This window comes from Takifugu rubripes, chromosome 21 (genome assembly GCF_901000725.2).
Source record: "Takifugu rubripes chromosome 21, fTakRub1.2, whole genome shotgun sequence".
Taxonomy (NCBI): domain Eukaryota; kingdom Metazoa; phylum Chordata; class Actinopteri; order Tetraodontiformes; family Tetraodontidae; genus Takifugu; species Takifugu rubripes.
The window spans coordinates 18,310,132-18,318,391 of record NC_042305.1 but is presented as its reverse complement, the minus strand read 5'-3'; positions in this window follow the sequence as shown (position 1 = coordinate 18,318,391).

Sequence of the window (8,260 nt, the reverse complement as noted above, 5' to 3'; positions counted from 1 at the left end):
AACAACGATGGAGGACACGTGGACGCAGCTCAGACTCAGCCGCCTTTATTTATCCGGCTGTCTGAATTTGGAATAAATATGTGTTTATGGCCATTAAAGGGAGTGATTCTGTTTGGGATCAGTTAGGCAGCTTTGGTTGGTTGTCAGTGTATAAAACAAACATACATTTTGGAATAAGTGCTTGTACAAATATGTGTCTTACAATATTTACAAGCAGCACTATTTATTAGCACCATTTGGTATTTAAGGAGATGCTTTTTTCCCACAACTATGCAGTGAGACAAACAGTTAAAACAGAACCAAACAGCTGTTCTGTCTGGCAATAACAGGGTTCAAGTGGAGCGATGTGCCCCTAAACGGCTAATAAACTGCACAAAATGAGCCTGCAATTAAATTTATACACTTGATTGCACTGCTGTCATGTCCACTACAGGCTTATCGAACACCTGGGATCTATTTCCTAATAGAACCTTGGGGAGAGCTGGAAAGAGAGAAAGAGGGGGGAACCAAAGGAACAAAGCAACCTTTTTTTCCTTTTTTTCTTTCTTCTCTTTGGCTGCTTTCTTCAGGCATGTATAGGATCCTCCTCATTGATGTGTAGGATTTTAGGTGTTGTAATATTTTCATCCAAAAAACCCAACGCTGCACCTCTTTTATGCATTTAAACTGCTGCGAGTGCATGATGTCATTAGTAAGCAGGCTAATGATGTTTTTTTATTTGTTTATGGGCTGAAAGGGTTATAAAAGCTGCCTAAATGCGACGATTCATCTGGCCAGCTCGCGTGCGTCACTGGACGATAATGAACAATGTGTTGCCAATGCAAAGAATTGACTGATTCTTTTTGATCCAGTTCCATGAAGGGATACCTCCTAGTGCTCCATTTGATCAGGAAAAAGCAGCGCAGGAGACTAGACTCATTAAATAACCTTCATTTAATGGCCTTGATAAAACAGGGTTGCTACTCTCGCGTCTCCTCGGACTCGTCGCTAACTTGAATAGCAGACAACCTGTCAAAGACTAAAAGTTCTACTTTACACAATGGGACCCAACACCAGGTCCTCCCCCCACCCCACCCCCCAACCCCACAAAATAAAGCAAAACAGATGGCACCCTCATCAAATAAGTGTTTGAGTCCACGTTTGCCTCATTTGCATAAAGACGTCTTTACTCTTGGTTTTCTTTAATTTGCTAATTACAAAGGGCCATTTCAGAGCTGAGTCGGGAGGAAAAAAACGTGGTTCTGTGGACTCTGGGCTCGCAATCTGTCTACAACCACCACGTATTTAGGTAGGTGGCAAGAGGCCAACAATAATTTTGCTAACCCCCCTTTTTTAATTGCATATAGGGTCATTCACAATGCCCAGTAGAAAGCATTAGCCACTGAACTGCCACTGACGGGGGCAGATTTCCCACCAGCCGGAGGCACCTTGTGGGCCGCGCGGAGAAAGAAATGCATGGCAGCGTAGCTGTATGATATAAAGTATTTAAGGGCATTTCTGTCATTTCTACCTTGTCAGGAATATAAAAATACCCACTTTGAAATGCTTAAATGCCTAAATGTGAAACATACATAATTCAGGCGGCCTCTACTTGTTCCTCTCTCAATTACCTTTGCTAATTTTGTGACTGTGTCGAGCAATTATTCAGCGATCCCTGCGTTTTCCCTCCAGTTACCTGGTTCACTGGTTCACCGAATGGCTAATGGTCTTTTAAGTTGGTCAAATTATGAGCGAGCCTTTCAGAAACAGCGGCGGCTCAATTGCTTCAATGTGTTGCACGTTTCAAAAAGCGGCGCGTTCGAGTTTTCCCAGGAATCTGCAACTTCGACGAACGCTTCACCAATGAAGGAAATGGATTCAAAATGTATGATGTTGCATCACCAGTTTTCTCAAGCTAACAATTAGCTCTGTTAGTCCCGAGAATGACCGTTAAAGTCTCGTTAAAATAGGCCCCACCTTAACCATACGTATTTTCGCCTTCACGAGACGCAACCTGTCTGCAAGCACGCGCCATCTGCACGTAGTTAAGCGGCGTGCATGCAGATGGAAGCCGAACACCCCCCCAAAGTTGCTGCGTCCACCCGTCTAACCTTACAAAGCAAACTGATTAACAGTAAAACACAGAGTTGGGGGGGAGGGGGGGGGTTTAAAGTTTGCAATGACCCTAATGAGAGGAGAGAGGAAGCGAGGAATCCTCCACGATGGCAGAAGATGACCTCACAAGGATGGTGAGCGCCGCTCGTCACCGTGGAGACATCCTGTAATATGATATCCCAAAGATGAGGCTGCCTAAAAGTTTGCCGTTTACACCTCCGTCGACTCGTGCCCAAACCCTCGTCTTCTTTAAAAACCAAAGCCGTGCGCGCTTCCAAGGGGCCCACCGCGAGGATGGGAACGCATTTCCCCCCAAAACGAGGAAAACTCCTCAGAAAGTTCATTAGCAGGAAGCTCGCCGGGGAAAAAAGGAGGAAAAGAAATGACCAAATGCCAAAAGTAATAACATTCCCATTGTTTATTTCATTAGTCACAGAATTAATGATAATCACTGGCGCCCTGTTACGAGCAGGCCGAGTCTGGGGCCGCGGCTCGTTAACGTGCACGTGTGCGTGCGCTGCCCCCGACATAACATCAACTGTGCTATATTTCGCTCCCGTTTGATTATTCTCCTATTCTCCGTCACGCCGGTGGAAAAATAACAGGAGTTTTTGGAGCGTCGCCTCCTGCCAAACGCTGAGAACGGCAGCGCGGCCGTCGCCATGGCGTCCGCTTAAAGGTCTAATGCTCTGTTTTCATAATAAAGTGAGCTGTCCGTTTTCTCCCTGGGAAAACTACTAATGAAGCACAGAATCAATTAGCCGCCCCTTCAGAGGGCAGCGTTTGCACTTGTTCCGTTGCGCAATCCGTCCTCTCGGTCCAAACGTTGCTCAGCAGGATATTCCCGGACTTGGCCCGTGTTTGCTTTTCCTCGCTGTTTACTGCAACACTTCCAGGCCAACTCACATTTGATTTTCCCCACCGAGAGTCCAAACACACTCCCGACACACTCACACACACTCACACACACCGGAGAAAAAGAGGCCGGAGAGGAGTGGAGGCAGATCCTTCAGGGCTTTTCCAAAGCTTTCTATTGCAAAAGCAGGTTTTTTTTGTCCCTGCTTCTTAAATAAAGCACGTCAAAAGAGCCGGTGGTCACTGTTTTATCTCTCGCTGTTATACTCTTTCGCTAATTGAGTGTGGTGTACCCTCTGCGGATCGCCACGATTCCCCGTAAAAGGCGAGGTTCTGTTGGCGTATGTGTGCGGGGAGAGAAAGAAAACATGCGTCCATGTGTCGGCGGAGCGTTGTTACACTAGCCATGCACGCCGCGTCTCTTTCTTCTTCTATTTGCTGCTCTGAGCACCAGGCATTTACCCATGTGTGAATAATCACACGCGGGGCCTCTGTGCTGCCCTCCCCTCCACGCTGGGGCCAACAAAGATGGTAAACTGCTTATTCTCAGGGGCCTTTGCGTCTCTGATAGAAAGTTAAACCCATCTTGGACTTTATTCTTATAATGAATTGACTCCAGACTACTGAAAAGGGAGAGAGTTCAAGGTGGGGGAGCACAGATAGACCGAGCCAACAGGACAGGGGGGGGGACAGGTCCCTCATTCAACCTACACAACTGGGAAATCAGAGGAAAATATCAACATGGCTAAACGGCAAATTACTACTAAGCCCCCCCCCCACCGGCCAGGCGCAAAGGGAGACAGATTGGAGTTGTCATGCAGGGTGGGGGATGGGCAGCACTTTTCAAGAATTGCATTCTTTGACAAGCATTAAACAAGACAATAAAAATACAGAGATAAAGCTTCATTTGCCGACAGGCATGAGTCTTGTCTGGGAGTCTGGAGGCCGGAGAAAATGAGAAAATAAGTCTGCGCCGCCGCTGCCCCAGCAAATTGCACATTTACACAAGTGGTCACTCCATTCTGCTTTAACTGCCCCCCCCAGGCACGGCCCGACCACTGCCGCAGGCTCGGCCAGGACCGCCCTGACGCTTCCTGCCGTCGCCACCGTCTCCCTGCGTTCCTTCATCCCTCTCTGCTTCTGCATCGGGGGGGTGGGGGGGGTTCTGCCTCCCTTTGATAACTCAGCCCACGTTCTGAATGCAGATAAGGATCACACACATTCCTGCTACTTTTTAGACATTGGTCTTCTTTTTGGAGGGGGGGGGGGGGGGGGGGGGGGGTTGTTGTTTGTTTTAAAAAAAATAATTGAACAATGTTTATATTTATGAAAAAGTTTTTCTAGAAAACTAAATCCTTAAATCTTTTGTGGTTTTAAGCTTGTGTGGTCACCGTGGCGTCCCGAGGGTCCAGGGTCCTCTGAAGGCCTCTGAACTTCCAAACCACTTGTTTGTTTGTGGGTGTGAACAGCTACTCGTGCATGTAAAGACTAACACATGTTAGTTTTGGGGGGGCTTTTTCCCCACCGCTGATGTAGTGAAAAACATCTGAGGAACATTAATACAATGAGTTAATATTAAAAAGTTCTGATTTTTAAAAAACACGTAAACTGTCTAAAACAGGAAAATGTGCAAAACTCATCAGATACTTGATTTTATTCCCTTAATTTCTTAATAATAAAACTAAAAGGTCCTAATAAACTGGAATAAATTGTTATATTTTAGGCTTTTTTCAGCATTTATTACACATTTGTTTTTGGGATTTGCAAATTATTGGCTACATTTTTTAAAATGTAAAATATTTTATATCATTTAAAACAATCCGCCGGTGGAAAAATGCCTTTTTCATATTTTTGTGACCAGAAACAATTTTATTATTTTATTGCTGCCTATTTGTGACGTTTTTGTTTCCATCTGTTTGTTCCCTTAAATGATCCATCGTTTGAAATAAAAGAAAAGATTACAAAACCACGTGCGAGCAACATTCTGGGTAGAATTCCCGTAAAAATGACGGGGGGGGTGGGCAGGAAGCTGGGTCACGGCTGGTCTAACACCTGACACCGAAGTTCATAACCCACGTGGAAAAATAGAGGGTGTTGGAAATAAAAAAAGACTATCTTTTGTGCCCGGCTGGTTGCTCGCCGCCTCTTTTCCCCAGAAGAAACGAACTTTCTGTCAAACATCTGCAGTCCGGAGAACAAACAAGAATTAAAGTCTGGAGGAATCAAACGCGCGGAGGAACACGATCACTGTTTCACTAGAACACGGCGAGACCCAGAGGAGATCACACTAACTGGTTCTGACCAGACACACGGTGCTCCGAAGAGCCTGGGAGAGCTGGGGAAGATTAGAGTAGGTCACAAACGGCCAGCACGAGTCCTCTACTTCACCCAACATCCAGCAGATCAAGGGCCTTGAATTAAAGTAGGGCTGACACTGACCTCACTGAGAACCAGCCAAAGGAACACCCCTAACAAGGTATTAGCAAGAACCTCTGTGCACCCTCCAACTCTCACCCCCGGTCTGAAGAAACACAGCTGCACGGCATGTTTTCCAGGGTGGACGGCGGGCTTACAAGCAGCACGGTGCCCCTGGCGAACCTCAAGGGTGCAGCTGCAGGGCCACGACCAAAAGTAACGAGCGCAAATTTAGTCACAGCCCCCCGCCCCCTCCCCCAGATTAAAGACTTACTTTCTTCATTTCAATCACATATTACACTCTTTTCCATCTACAATCTGCCGTCGGGTATTTGCCATGGATTTGAGTTGAGTTTGCCCTCTAAGAACGCGGCGGCGGCGGCGGCGGCGGCGGCGGCCGCACGTCGATGCTGATGGCGTTCATCTCTGTGTGACTGTGGACGTCTGGAGGAGAGAGGAGCCTCATCTGTTACGAGCCCGTCCTGGCCGGGCCGCCACATGCACTGGAACGACAGGGTGTCACCACCGACGACAGTGATGGATGCCCTAAATTCTGTAGGCAACTTGGGCAATTGGACACATTAACAACGGGCACCTGTTTCCCCCCCATCCCCCCCCATACAAATCTATTAAAAGATAACAGCAATGGCGGCTCCTGCACTATTAGTAAATTATAGCTCTGTCTGAGGGAGGTGTGTGGGCCGCCACCTTACCACCCCCCACCCCCACCCACACTCCTGTGCTGTACTTTCCAAGTGGCAGTCTCATAGTGCCACCCAGTGGCCGCAACGTGCAGCAGCATTAATGGATCGTTGGTGATTTATTTGTAAAAAAAGAACTGGAATGAATTCTTATTCCAAATTACCTTGAAATTGAGAAACAAATAGCTCACAACTGTAGGCTTTGAAGATGAATCCCTCAACATTTTTCCCAGTTTTCCAAGTCCTTTTTTTTGTTGTGCAACGTGGCCTTTTAACTGAGACGATATTATGGATTTACAAACCGTTCTGATCTGCTAGAGCGTCTGCGGAGACCACCCAGACTCTCCACATGACAACATTATTACGCAGCTTGTGCTGGAGATCAGGTACCCCCACACAAATATATGTCACATAAATTCACTGTCAGTAAATATTTCTGTCTGTGAAAGGCACGCGCGTTTGTGAACCGGTCAAGAATAAAGGGAGGACAAACCCAGTAAATACTTTTACAGGGAGGTGATTTGTCAGGATGTGTAAATGTCTCCAATTCCCAACAGCACTGATGGAAAATTTACAGTCACTCTGGAAGTGACAATGCACAAAAAAAAGGAGCACTTTTTACTCTCTCGGCAGCCTCAGACCACTAAAACCTTCCCATAAATCTCCCCAGACTGTCCCGGGTGTCTTCTGTTGTCAGATATCATGCCTTGACAATGTCTCCCACCATCATTGTCTCGACAGAAATATGATATGTGGAACTGCAATGTCACATCACTTAACATGATTTAGCCTAAGCTACGCTGCACCATTTTAATCAATCAAAACTGTCACCTTTTTTTTCCCTTTTCCTGTAATGATAGTAGAGGTATAGGATCCATGTGTTGGGGTGATCCACAGGACTTAACAGGGCTACTGATTTATGGTTCCTGCTAGCTAATATACAAAAGGAGCCTCCTCTTTTCCTGCCATCAGGGTCTCTATCAAATTGGCAAATAAGTATGGCTGGAATGCCTCACTGGCAGGTGGGGAGAGCACGATCCTTGTCAGATGACCTCTGTGAATTTAAGGGTTACGGGTCAGAAATCTGTCCAACAATCTTCTTAATATACCAGGAGACAATAAAGCCAAACTAAGCAGGTTTGGACTAACGTGTCAATCAAGCGTCGGCTCGTAGGCACAGTCCATGTCAACGTAATGTGGGTCTGGTTGCTTGGACATCTTTGCTAATGTAACCTTCCAAAATACCTGATTGTAACGGCACATTTGTCGTTAGTTTAAATAGCTATTTTTACTGCATCCATCTCTAATGGGAAATGACTTACAGTGGGAAAATGAGCCATTTTAAAAGGTCAGCCTCGACTCGGCATAAAACCAATCTCATGTGACCAGCGTTGTTTGAAATGAGGCGTAGATTGAAGACTCACCTGATTGTTCTGAAAACATTTATTTACAATCTGCCCTCCGCAGCTGATTAGAATGTGACCCTACACTTGCAGGAGAGCGCACGGACGCTGGGTGTGCACGCACGCACAGCTACACACAGCCCACAGCAACTTTACTGCCGCCGTGCCATCCAGCTGATATTGGAATTTTCCGAAAAGAGCAAGCCAATAGATAACCTATTACAAAACCATAAGGGATCAATAGCTAATTTCTGCGCATTGATTACCACTTGGACATTTAACATGTGCCCTGTGGCCACAATGTGTGTTCCACAAGCCCGGATCCCCGCTGACCCTCATGAGTATTAAAATTATTGATTCAGACGGAGGACTAAAAATGTCAAGCTGTTCATTAATCTTAATAAAGACTGGACTTGACCAAGGCCCCCTTTTCCCAATACAGGGATACAACCCCTCCGACTAGGAGCACATATGCAGCATAGATTAATGAGCTTCTACTGAGGGCTGTGATTTAAAGTCTTTTCCATTACTAGATCACTTACAATAAAAGTCTTTTTTTTTTTCTTAATTGGAGATTATGTTTTCCTGTTATGCAGATCAAAATGTTGGAAAGAAACTGTTCATTAGTGTTTTTTATATATACATTTGTAGAAACTAGTGCAGTGTTAATGAAGCCAGCATGAAGAACATCTGCAGTAATAATACAGATGGCCCATAATGGACAAACGTTCTCAGATGCTGCCTAACAGCTAGTTTGTCACTGTTTTATGTCCATGAGTTTCAATGCTGCTT